Raw genomic sequence first — 13,000 nt, 5'->3', positions numbered from 1 at the left:
GAAAGACTATCCCAATTTGCCTGTTTTAATCCAGCATTATTTTGTCAAATGGTTCGTTTTTTTCAATTTAACGTGACAAGGCTGTGAAATCCCATTAAATGATGCCAGCTGGCATACTGTTACTAAGCAAGCTGTGAAGATTGTTGATATCAATTATTGAGTTCCCTTTTCATTCAGACATACATAAACACAGGCTTGGTGTATACATTTCCTGAAACAAAAAACAGGATTAAAAACCAATAACTTCAGGATATAAACTGACCATTGCTTCTGTTTAATGCTGCCTGCCTAAACAGGAAAGTTACCGAGTCCGCTAGTTATTATTGCAGTTATCTGCTTAATTGCCTTCTTCAAAAGAGGCAGATGAGAACTGTTAGAAGCACCTTCAAATTCAAACTAAACAAAAATATGTTCATTTTACAGAATAAGAAATGAAACTTTGTTGAGATAAAACCATTTATAAGCTGATTAGTGGTAGTCCAGTCCCGTTCTCTAGCTGAGTTTGGGGCTCCAGAGCAGCAGGGGTGCGAGCTGGTTGGAAAAAGGCAAGTGTTTTCCCATGAACACTTTTGACAAGAAATGTTAAAATTCATTTTGTTCAAAACTGTTCTCTGAATTGTCTCACAAAATGTAATGAATATGGGTTTTTTTGAATTTCAAACAAACATTTCATTTCAGTTTTTGAAAACTGAAATTCTAGGTTTGGATTTTTAATTTCTTTTGAACCCCTCACTCCATTTTTCTCTCTTTTCCTTTTCCCCTCCTTTCCCAGATGAGCTGCTATTTCCCTGGGCTTCTTCCTACATCACTGGCTCCCAGCCTCTCTGGGTTTGCCAGCCTCTAACGCCCTCCATTCAGAGATTGCCTGCAGCCTTTTCCACCAGCAGCTGCCCCTAAACACACCTCTCTCTTCCCAGGGAGCAATGACCCTGTTTTTTTTTTTTTCTTCTTCTTCTTCTTCTCCTTCTGCAGCAACCTTTCCCAGAACAGCCACCCCTCTCTGCAGCCAGCTACCTGGCTTTATACAGGCCCCACCAGTTCCTGCACAGATGAGCCTGTTCCTCTAATTAGGGTTTTCTTCTCAGCCCCCAATCTACTAGGCTAATTGGCCCATCTGGCCTCCATTAATTCTTTCCACTCCTGTGTGGGGGTGGATACTCCTGTTACAGGTGCACTCTCTGTCAGGCAAGAAGGTGAAAATAACTTGTTCAGCTTTTCCATCAGGCTGGTCACTGCATTAGTTCTGAAGGAATCCTAGCAGAGAAAACTCTACCAAGTATGGATACTGAGAATGGAGCAGACATGGAAAGATAAGAGGGGTTGATAATAGTAATCCATGGCATTGAGAACGGGCCAAATCCATCTTGGTCACAGGTGACACAAAATAAGAATGGGGTTTGTGCAGATGTTCAGAGCGATTAAAAGCAAAAGCCCTAATAGGGCAGTTTAATAAGATTGAATCCCATCTTTAAAATTAAAGTGCCTCTCAGAACAACAGTCTGCTGGAAAACTCAACCCAAAATAAACTTCATCCCCTTTCGAAATGCTCTCTGCATTCTCAGTAACCCCCCAAACCACAGTGACTAATGAACAAGTTGACAGACGGGATGTTCTTTTATTTCACCTTTCCAGCGCTCACTGTGCATTAGGTTCCATCATTTCACATGTCGCTTGATGTAACATGATGCGGCATAACATACCCTGAGCTGAAAGTGAACCGTGATGCAATGCAGAGTAGATGCATTGGATTACAAGTTTGGATTTGCTCATCCTTTGTGTTTATTGTCTTTGCTCCCCCTTTCTGGCAATGGCAAGGTGGTTAAATAAAGGGATGTGGTATGTGTGCATTGCTTCTCTGCAAACTGCACTCAACCCTCCAGGCAGTCTTTGGTTGCAGATATGGTCCACTATAAATAAAAATAATTAATGTTTCTGGTAATACTGCCAAAACTCTTTTTATTCTAAACTAACAGCCCTACCCAGCAACATGTGCATCACTGAAAGGATAGTTGCATTATATCGAGCATTTTTATTGCGATATTGTATATACAGTATTTTACATATACAAATACTATTAATTTAGGTTGAAGTTTTCAAAACCGTCTAAGTGATTTGGATACTAAGTTCCTACTAAAATTAATGGGACCTGAGAGTTAAAATCCCCTATATGGTTTTAAAAAAACCTCAGCCTTACATGTTGATATTACATCCCTGTGCAGACAGTGTTTTCTCCTAGATATGACTCTCTATCTATATGCCTATCTTGGTTATAGTGCCCTTTACCATTGTATCTAAAACATGTCAGCGTCTTTAATGTATTTATCTCCATGACACCGCTGCGAGGTAGGGAAGTATTTTCCCCATTTTATAGATGGGGAACTGAGACACAGAGAGACTGAGGGTATGTCTCCATTAGAGCTGGAAGGTGTTAATTCCAGCTCTAGGAGACATACCTGGGCTAGCTCTAACCAAGCTAGTATGCTAAAAAAAAATAATAAAAAGACCCACAGACGTGGCAGTGGAAAGAGGCATCCACCACAAATACAATCCTGACTGAAACCCTAGATATGTACTCACCACATAGCCTCTCCTTCCTCTCACATCATGGTTGCTACACTTCTACTTTAGCACACTAGCCTAATCAGAACTAGAATGGGTTTATCTCCCCGAGCTAGAATTTATACCTTCCAGAAGTGTAGTAGTAAAAAAAGAAATGGGTAAACTCTATTTATCCACCACTATGCTACGGCTTCCAGCTCTAGCGGAGACATACCCTAAGTGACTTGCCCAAGGTTGTCTGTGGAGGAGCAGGGACTTGAACTCAGGTCTCCTGCAACCCAGGCTAGCCCTAGTGATACATGAGGAATTCTACTCTATTAACAATCAGTTTTTAGAAGGATGCTTGCTTGTCTATGAGCCCAGACATTTTTCATGTTGTGCGAGTGATCCTTAAGAAACTGGGTTTGCTCGACTACTTCGATACGTTTATGGTGACATTAAATAGTTTAGTAATAAATTGTGTAATGAATGCTCATCCGGATTTATATTCTGTCCTGTTCAAAAGGGGTTTATGATGTCCAACAAGAGAACCCAAATAGCTTTCATTTATTTTGAAGTTAGCATATCGTCTTTCCCACCTAAGATCTCTAGTGTTAATTTTAGCCATTCTTTGCTGTGCCATCTTTGCATTAGCTGAGGATTGCTACAAATGCTCATTTACACAAAGGATCTACAAATGCCTATGATCACTATGACAATCTGATTTATATAGCTTGTATCTGTAATGACTTGTTTTCTTTGCACTGTAGAATCATAGAATATCAGGGTTGGAAGGGACCTCAGGAGGTCATCTAATCCAACCCCCTGCTCAAAGCAGGACCAATCCCACACTAAATCCCCAAATGGCCCCCTCAAGGATTGAACTCACAACCCTGGGTTTAGCAGGCCAATGCTCAAACCACTGAGCTATCCCTCCCCCCAGAGATAAATCTTGCTCCCCGCTGCATCTGCCATTTTGTCTGCAGATGTAGTTTGCTACAGGAGACAAACAGACAGACAGGCACTGTGTTCTCTCATGGGGATCTTACTTTTGTGTTCTCTTGTTTTGTTGTTTTCTTTGGGAATGATTTTTTTTGTAAGTCCCTAAGTAATTTAGGAGCAACAAGTCTCACAGGACCACAATTCCCATTGACTTCCAAACTTGCTTAACCACTTTTCAAAATCCCACCCTTAATACAAATTAGAGATCATAGATATCGCAGAAAGTAGATGTCTGCTTTTTTTTTTAAACGTGGAAAACCTAAGCGTGAGCTCTGACATATCTCATGAATTATCATGAACCTGCCTGTTAGAATTGCTGTACGCGTATAAATATATGTTTGTATAGGAGTACCATATGGCCAAGATTTTCAAAAGTGACTTGATTTTGTGCACCTCAATTTGAGATACTTGCAAGTGGCTTAATTTTCAGAGGGCACACGCTCAGCACCTCTTGAAAATGAGGCCCCTTTAAGGCATAAGTTGGGCACCCAAAATCTCTAGTCACTTTAAAAATAAATCTTGGTAAATAAATGCCGATTATTTCTCTTAGGATCCTCCTGTGGAAAGAGACTTTGATTGAAACAGTAAGCATAGGCAGAGTTCGTACAGCATGACCGCATTAACAAGCCTGCAAAAAAGAATGAATAAAGGGTTAGCCCAGATATATCCTCTCTTTCTGCTGACAGAGAGGTAAAGGCTTTCTGAACAGCCATGACCATTCCGCACGTTAGCAGAGGAGACACGAGACACAGTTGGCAAAACACATTAGCATCTTCCGCTCCGATAATTAGTTTAGTGAAAAATTATTTCATTGTCTGTTTAGTTTCACTGGATACCAATTGAGGATCTGTAAAAAAAAAAAAAAAAAAAAAAGTCCACATTAGTGGTTTTTAATAAGAGTAATAAAACGTAATAGGTTTTCTCAACCAGGCTTAAAATTAGATAGCACATGAGTAATTAGCAGCCTTAGGACAGGGGTCAAAATTTATTAATAATGAAATTAAATTTGCTCACAAAGAAAAGAATCTGTTAAAATCCACAATATGCAGAAATGTCAATGCAATATATATATAAAGCCCATGGTAGCAGAACTCTTTAACACTGAAGTAGAATGTGGTCCAGTGTTCGGCAAATCTTATGATTTGTGGTGGAAATTGTGTTCTGGTTATTTAGGGTCAAATACTTATAGCAGACTCATATTGCTTGGCAATGTGGCATCTATATGAAATGGCCTGAAATCAGTTCTCAGCATTTATTGCTGTGCCATCAGGTTAGAAGTCTGAGATCCTCCAAAACACTTCTCAACGTGTCCACCTTGGCATTCTTGCACCTTTGAAAAGGATCGATATTTTCCCTGATAGGGAAAGAATTATGCAGATATCAAAGTTTGCCCACTGTAAAAGTGACACACCCGCTTCCAAACAGGTAGCATTTAACTAGGGTGACCGGATAGCAAGTGTGAAAAATCAGGACAGGGAGAAGGGGTAATAGGTTGGCTGCATAAGAGAAAGACCCTAATATCGGGACATCTGGTCACCCTATATTTCTTTTCTCCATTTCTTTATCTATGATTGTGGTTTAGGATTAGCTATTGGTACCGGAAGTTCAGAAAAACAAATATTTCTTCTGAAGAGAATAGTCATGTTTAGTAAGACTTTATGTATTGAAATTACTAGAAAAAAGAACAGGAGTACTTGTGGCACTTTAGAGACTAACAAACTAACAAATATATCTTCTTACTATGTTCCATTCTATGCATCTGATGAAGTGGACTGTAGCCCATGAAAGCTTATGCTCAAATAAATTTGTTAGTCTCGAAGGTGCCACAAGTACTCCTGTTCTTTTTGCGGATACAGACTAACCCGGCTGCTACTCTGAAACCTGAAATTACTAGGAAGTTCATTCGGGATTTAAAAGCCAGAACTAAGCATGCTGTAGGAAGGGAAATGTATACAAATCAGGATCTTGGCAAGGATCTTCATGTCATCTACACCAACTTCAGTGGGGTTACTTTCAATTTACAGTGGAACCAAGACCAGAATCTGACCCTCCAATGATAAAAGTCAGGTTTTGCATAGAACAAAATAGGAGACCTGCCCAATCAGATCTATGAATGGGATGTTCTCAAAAAGCAAAAGGTGAAATGCTCAAGCTGCCATGTGTCAGACATCTGAAATAAAGTCCTATTTATGCAAACAGCTCCTCAAAGGGGACAAATTTGGCACCAGTGATTCAAAGCCTCCAGCTATGCTATGAGATGGTTTGCTTTTGAAAGATGATAGCCACTGTATAAAGCCAATTATCTGCACACAAACCCAAGGAATGATCCCCAGCTCACCATAGGAATTCTATGAATTGCAACAGAAAAAACGTGCACACACTAACCATTTCCTTAAGTTTGAACAGGCCAATTATGGACACATACGAATAACAAAGACAAAATGACAAATAAAGCAGGTCAGAGATATTGGGGATTGGAGTTCCAGTAAAGAATAAATGTAGAATGATCTTTTTCTCCATTGAAAACATTCCCCATTCAGATCCCTCATAACAATCCACTCTGTATAGTATATGCAGACAGTATATAGTGAATTCCCAACGTGATTTTCAGGCATTAATAAATCAAGTCTCCCAATAGGCACATATGATACCCATTTTATATATGGGGAAACTGAGGCACAGAGAGACGCAGTAACTTGCTCAAGCTCAGTTAGCAAATCAGTGGCAGAACTGGGAATAAATCTACGTGTCTTGGCTTTCATATTCTGGCTTTCACCACTACATCATACACAGTCTAATTAGCTGAGCACAGTGATATATTTCCAGCAGTTTACTGACTCTCAGGAGTAGCTGTTTACTGTCGATGTTGATTTCTCTGATGCAGCAGGGAGGTAGATATAATGCGTCTTACTCTTACATCTTTTTGCTTTTCATATCCAGACAGATGACAGCAAAGCAAGGGATTGTTCATTATACGCTGAATGAGAGCAGTTCCTCCCTGCTCCCCTCTGCACACCCACCTTGATCCCTCAGTGGCTGCAGTCTTCACAAAACAAGTGTACAAAGTAGAAGATGACTGTCCTGATATATAATTCAAACCATCCTAAAGAGTTCAGGCTGTTCGCAGCCATAAATCAATCATATTTACTTATCTTCTAACTGTACCAACAGACAAACCAGTCCGGGTGCATTAGCTACAGCTGTTTTCATTGTCCTCATTTTCAGATTGGAAAGGAAGGCTAGTCGCCATTGTGCTACAGCAAAGAACTAAAGATATGGGGGAAATTCTGGTCCCAAGACAGCCCCTTTATACCACTGTGGTCATAAAGCTGCCTTAACAGAACAGATGAGGATTCCTCTAGCATGTAACTAGAGAACCAGCTATACCAGCTCCGCATACTCCTCCCCCCGAACTTCGCTCCAGCATAACAAGGGGTGCCCCACAGGGATGGAGTGTGCCTACAGCTCTACTGTGCTCTGTCAATCCCTGTCTAGCATAACTGTCCCTTGGGGCCATTACCAGCTGGCATAACTTAGAATAGCCCCAAGGCTGCTCTAATTTATGGTGTGAGCCAAACTGGTCCTAGGCAGCTCTGGGGATTATGGGGAGTGCAAATTACAGTCCCTTTTACCCATTCCCATCCCCACGTCCCTATCCTGGTGCACAGCACAGCTTAGCCAAACCAGAGATCCTTACTTAGGCCTTGAAGTCAATGGGGGCTGAGTTTTTCCTCTTACAACTGTTTCACACCAATGTAAGGCCCTTGATTCTCACAGAGTTGCTTCTCATTTCCACCAGTAGGAGTGAGAGGCCGAGCAGGCCTAGTGAGAGTTTTGCCTGAGTAAGAACTGAGTGGCTTTAGGGATGACTCATTGTAAATACATTTGCTGTAATGGTTCTAGAATGGTGATCTTTTACCAGGTCTTCTAAGTAAATTCCCAGTAGAATACTGCCTGCGTTAGTGATTAAAAAAAAAAAAAAAAAGCCATGTTTATGTATAGTACAAAGCTCTCAGACAGAGTTACATCAAAACATGGGAACCTCTAAATATTTTCAAACTCTTCTTAGGGTCACGAACAGGACTGGGGTCCAGGAACAGAGATGGAGAATCTAGCACCACCACCACAAAATTAACTAAAATCTTGTCCCAACTGCTTGTAAATTCAGCAGTATTAGCCAGCTCTCTGCACTGAGATAATCCTCCCTGCAATCAACAGACCTCTGCCCTCATTTCCTAGTCAAACACTTCAGCAAGCCACTTCCCCTGCTGGGAATGCAGACTCCTACAAACAACTCGTTTGTGCTAGGATTTTTAATCTGCCCCTTGGAAACAAACTCTATCCTCAGAATGCAACATAGTCTAAAGGATGCTAGATTCATATGTCAAGCCACTGCACTGACAGGCAGTTCTTAGAGTGAAATGACTTGTTGCAAGCCTGGGTAACCATTTGTGAATGACAACATGGAAAATCAGGGTTGGACAGAAAGTGAAAACCAGCAGAGTGCAATAGTCCCCATTAGAAACTAGAATGGCGTTTATAATTCATAATAGAGGGGGGTAGAATGCACATCAGGACTAATTTTGTCCCACTATTGGTCAAATACTAAGATCCTTTCTCTGTTTATCCCACCTGAAGTGAATGGCAGTTTTGCCAGAGTGAGGATGGAGTGAAAACTGAGAAAGGACTTCAGGTTTTGGCCCTAAACTAACTAGGGCTGTAAAAGCACTTCACCTTCATAAGGTCATATGGTTGGTTACCTCTTCCTGCTAATCTGAACAGCCTCCATTGCAGGGTGCCTGGACATTTGACTGAATGCGATCACTCCATTTGAAAAGCATGTTTTGTGTTAGCAAATACGAACTGGTGAGAAGCCTTTTTCCCCTGAAAACAGTTGTGATGAGCCGCTACTCAGCTGCCATGAACTCCAGCCTGTGCATTTCAATGTGTATATTTAATTGGGATGGAAGTCAGACAGGTTTCCATTGTCACCTTCAACAACACACAGCATATTCCCCTGGACTCTGCAAAGGGTTAATCTCATTTTGGTGCAAACCTCACTTTGAATAGGACATTATTAGCTCATTATTTCAAATGTATTGCATGCATGCAAAAATATATATTATTCAGAAACAAATTCAGGTAGAAGAAAAGCAGGTTTTGTTAAGTAATGAACACACGCTACACTGAATCTTCCCAAGGTTCAACCTGATAGTGTCAACAGCAAAAAAAAAAATCCCTGTTGCTCTATTTCTTTGTAAAGGGAAAATTAGCTATTCATTTAAGAAAAAGTTATCATGCTCACTTAGACACCCCAGACAAGCATATGAAAAGAAAAATGTCTTTGATGCTGCTATTGATAGTGAGTCTAGACAGCTCTAGAAGGAAACTCTGCAAGCCAGGTCTTTAAAAAAAAATGATGCAGTAGAAAGGTCTATTAAAAAAGTGGTCTGAATTGCCAATTCTATTCCTTTTGTTGCATAACATCTTTGAATCTTTAGAAGAACTATAATGAAATTCAGCTCATTTTTTTCCCCCAGTATCCTTGGAAGTAATTTGAATACAGTTACCAGCCACAATATGCCTGTGAACTGCTCCTGAGATGACTGATTTGGGAAGTAAGTAGAAAAGTATACCTGTCACTGCTATCCAGAGTCTGGTGGTGGTGCAGGACCTGTGTGATCGAGAAAGGCACAGAGAAGGAGAACCGAGTTGTATGCTATTTTTGAAGGGTTGCTCTAATTTCAGTGCATCATAGAGGTTGTCTAGATTAGGTAGAGTGTTAGCTAACCTAACCCCAACTTCTCCCTAGTGTAGATGCAGGTTCACACTAGTTGGTGAAACTTGACCCTAGGCTTCCCCTTACCATTGACCTCAACATGTTATCTAGTCCTGAACTAACCTCAGCCTCTATTCCTAATCTAGACAAACCCATGCCAGGTGAAATGTACCCCGTGCAGAGGGCTAGCATAACACCCATGCACCACTTAAGTCCAAACTGAGTCCTCATCCAGGCCTGACAGTTTAGCCATTGACTTCAGAGGGTTCATGACAGGGGTGGGCAAACTTTTTGGCCTGAGGGCTGCATCGGGTTTCAGAAATTGTATGGAGAGCCGGTTAGGGGAGGCTGTGCCTCCCCAAACAGCCCGGCGTGGCCTGGCCCCCACCCCCTATCCCCCCCCTGCTTCTCGCCCCCTGATGGCCCCCCTGGGACTACTGCCCCATCCACCCCCCCGTTCCTTGACAGCCCTCCCCCTGGGACCCCTGCCCCAGCCCCCGCCCGCTCCCTGTCCCCTGACTGCTCCCAGAACCTCCGCTCCTGACTGCCCCCCATCACCCCATCCAACCCCTCCTCTCATTCCTGACTGCTCCCCAGGGACTCCTGCCCCAGCCAACCACCCCTTCTCTCTGTCCCCTGACTGCCCCTGGAACCCCTGCCCCTGACTGGCCCCTGCTGCCCCATCCAACCCCTCCTCTCCTTCCTGACTGCCGCCCCAGGACCCATGCCCCCATTCAACTCCCCTGTTCCCCGCCCTCTGACCGCCCTGACCCTTATCCACCCCCTGACCACCACCCGAACTCCTGACCACCACCCTGAACTCCCCTGCCCTCTATCCAACCCCCCCTGCTCCCTGCCCCCTTACCGCGCTGCTTGGAGCACCCATGACTGGTGTCACTACAGCCGCGCCTCCCAGAGCACCAGGACAGGCAGCCACATCACCTGGCTGGAGCCATCCACACCACTGCACAGCACAGAGCACCAGGTCAGGCACCGGCTCTCCAGCTGCGCTGCCCCAGGAGCTCACAGCCCCGCCGCCCAGAGCATTGTGCCAGTGGCGGGGGAGGGGGAACAGTAAGGGAGGTGCTGGGTGCCAGTCTCCTGGGGCAGAAGCTCAGGGACTGGGCAGGAGGGTCCCGCGGGCCGTAGTTTGCCCACCTCTGGCTCATGACCTAGCCCCCAAGGAGGGGATCGATCCTGCTCTCATTGACAAGATCTGGTTGTAGATGGTTTCTTTCATTCACTATCAGCTTTATAATGACCCACACTGACCCAGGCACTGCTCAGAAAAGATTAGCACTATTCCGAACAAAAGCCATTGCAATACCACACTACCGATTGTATTTATCCATCCAGTACCTAAATTCTCCCCTCTGAGTCTAATTCACCTTGCATTCTTTCTTAGCCCACTTGGAGACACCCCACTCGCAAGTGTTTCAAAAGTTGTGCCCAGGACTATATTCTGGGGCAATGTTTCTCAAACTTTTCCATATTGGGGATCCCTTATCCTCAGAACTTCACATCCATGTAGCCAGGATCTAGCCAGGAGTCCCCTCCCATTTAGCAATGTGGGAAGGGCTATGGGGGTGAGAACCCATGCTCTGGGAGGTGGTATCAGGAGAGGAGTGTCTACTTAGAATTGGATTTGCTCTCAGGTCTGCTCTTTGAATCCAGGACCAACAGATGTTAGTGTTTTACCAGGACAGAGGTAAAGAAGCAACTTATTCTAAATACAAAATTGAAGGGCCTGATTTGAAGCTAGGGAATTAGCTTTTTGGGGTGCCCAGATTCTCCCTGGCTCCTTCTGTCAAAGTTGCCTGCAATAAGGAATGTTTAGGAACTTATCTGATAGGTGGTCAGGATCCGGAGTGGCTAGAAACTGTGGATTAGAATGAAAACTCAAACCTTTCTCTGCAAATTACAAAATATCTCCATGAATCTCTGAGGTGATGGAGCTCCTGCTGTCCTGCATGACTTATAGAGGAATTAGAAAGGTGGTTTCGGAATCCAGCACATAATTATAGTATTCTCCTGTTGAGAATTGAAAGAACTCATTAACTTTTGAAATCAAGGTAGTCCTCATTGGGACCATCATTATTGTCTATGGTCCATCTCCTCTCTTCCCCCACTGCTAAAGAGATGAAACAATATCACCCAGTCTCATGCAAATGTGTTCTCTCTATAACCAGGAGACATTTATGGATTAATTTCTGCACATTTCTTTTCCATCAAATAACGAGTGAATCATCTGAACAAACCTTCCTCAGCATGTTGATCTTTCATTAGCCCCTTAATAGTCCCCTGAAGCACGCATGCTTTGTGCAAGAGAACAACTTCCAGAACTCCCGCTCTCTCTGGGCCAACTCTTGGTCTCATGGAAGTCAAGGGGTGTTTTTGCTGTTGATGACAATGGTATAAGGATTTGGCCTTTAAGATCAGACAGGGACTAGCTTCTACTTAGTAAGGGGCTAAAGCTCTTCACATTGTCAGATCCCGCATTACTTAACTCCCCTTTCCCTTCACACCCATCAACCCACGTCAAGACAGAGAGAAAAAGAGGGGCTCAGTGCGGTAGAGCAGGTACGAGCTTCACATGATCGTTCAAGTGCTCAGCATCACAAGGCAGCTATTGAAACTGAACCCAACAGTAGAGCTCTCTGCAGCTCCTCCCTAGAGGTTACTAGAAACAGGTGCCAGAACGAGTCACAGAAACTTGTGTTAAGTAAGTTACTCTCAAAGGAAAAGGAATCATGGCATGGTCGGTTTTATTTGTCCACATATCTCCCCATAGCAAGTAGCACATGGAGCGCAGGAAATGCTGGGACTATATTTGGATCAGAATGGAAGGTCTTCACAGGTTCTCTTATCTGCCTATATCTCTATTTTATGGTTGTTATAGATTGTGTGCAGCGCTTAGATTAAAAAGTGCAAAACCCCAGGCAGCTGATAATCAAATCCAGCTACCCTGTCCCTGTGTAATTGCTTTGGGGGATTGTGCAGGGTCCGGCAGTCTCTGAAGTAGCTAGTGCTCTGTGGATTGTGAACTCCACTCTGAAGTGAACGGAGAGGCAGTGGAGTGAGCCAAGCAAAGCACAGGTGTGCTGCATTTGTATTGGGCCTTTGTTGCTAATGAGGTGCCCTGCTGTGTGCCATACTATCTTCAGTCTTTTGGGAGCAGCTGCAGCCAATCCTAAAGAGAGGGCTGTTTAACAATCTGAGTGCCCAGGCGTGGCATATCAAAGCAAGGAATTCTCAACTATCTGCAAAAGCAGGGTTAGGATCATCAGCATTGAAGACTGAGGAGAAGCAAGTTTCTTCTCCTTTCCTATTTGGAAACCGTGCTGTCCAGTACACAGTGAGAGGAAAAACAATCAGTAAGGAAAAACCTGACTCTTGCATATGATCAGATAACATCTCAGGATTAGCTCTACCACTGTCTCTCTTTGGATGTCTATTTGATAAAGAGCATGCATGCCAACTACCCACCTGCATAGTACCAACCTCCCCCCCCCCCCAAAATCACCAACAATGTAAAATTACTGGTATAAACAAAGAAAGGACTTTACTGTGCCATGTGTAGCCCAATACCACCCCCAAAATGCTTTCTTTGTATGGCATGAACATTATAAATTTAACACAAGATGATCAGCTTCTTCATAATCAAAACGTACAGGCAGCAAT

Source organism: Malaclemys terrapin, chromosome 13 (assembly GCF_027887155.1).
Source record: "Malaclemys terrapin pileata isolate rMalTer1 chromosome 13, rMalTer1.hap1, whole genome shotgun sequence".
NCBI classification, from domain to species: domain Eukaryota; kingdom Metazoa; phylum Chordata; order Testudines; family Emydidae; genus Malaclemys; species Malaclemys terrapin.
Note: the sequence above shows the minus strand (reverse complement) of the source record.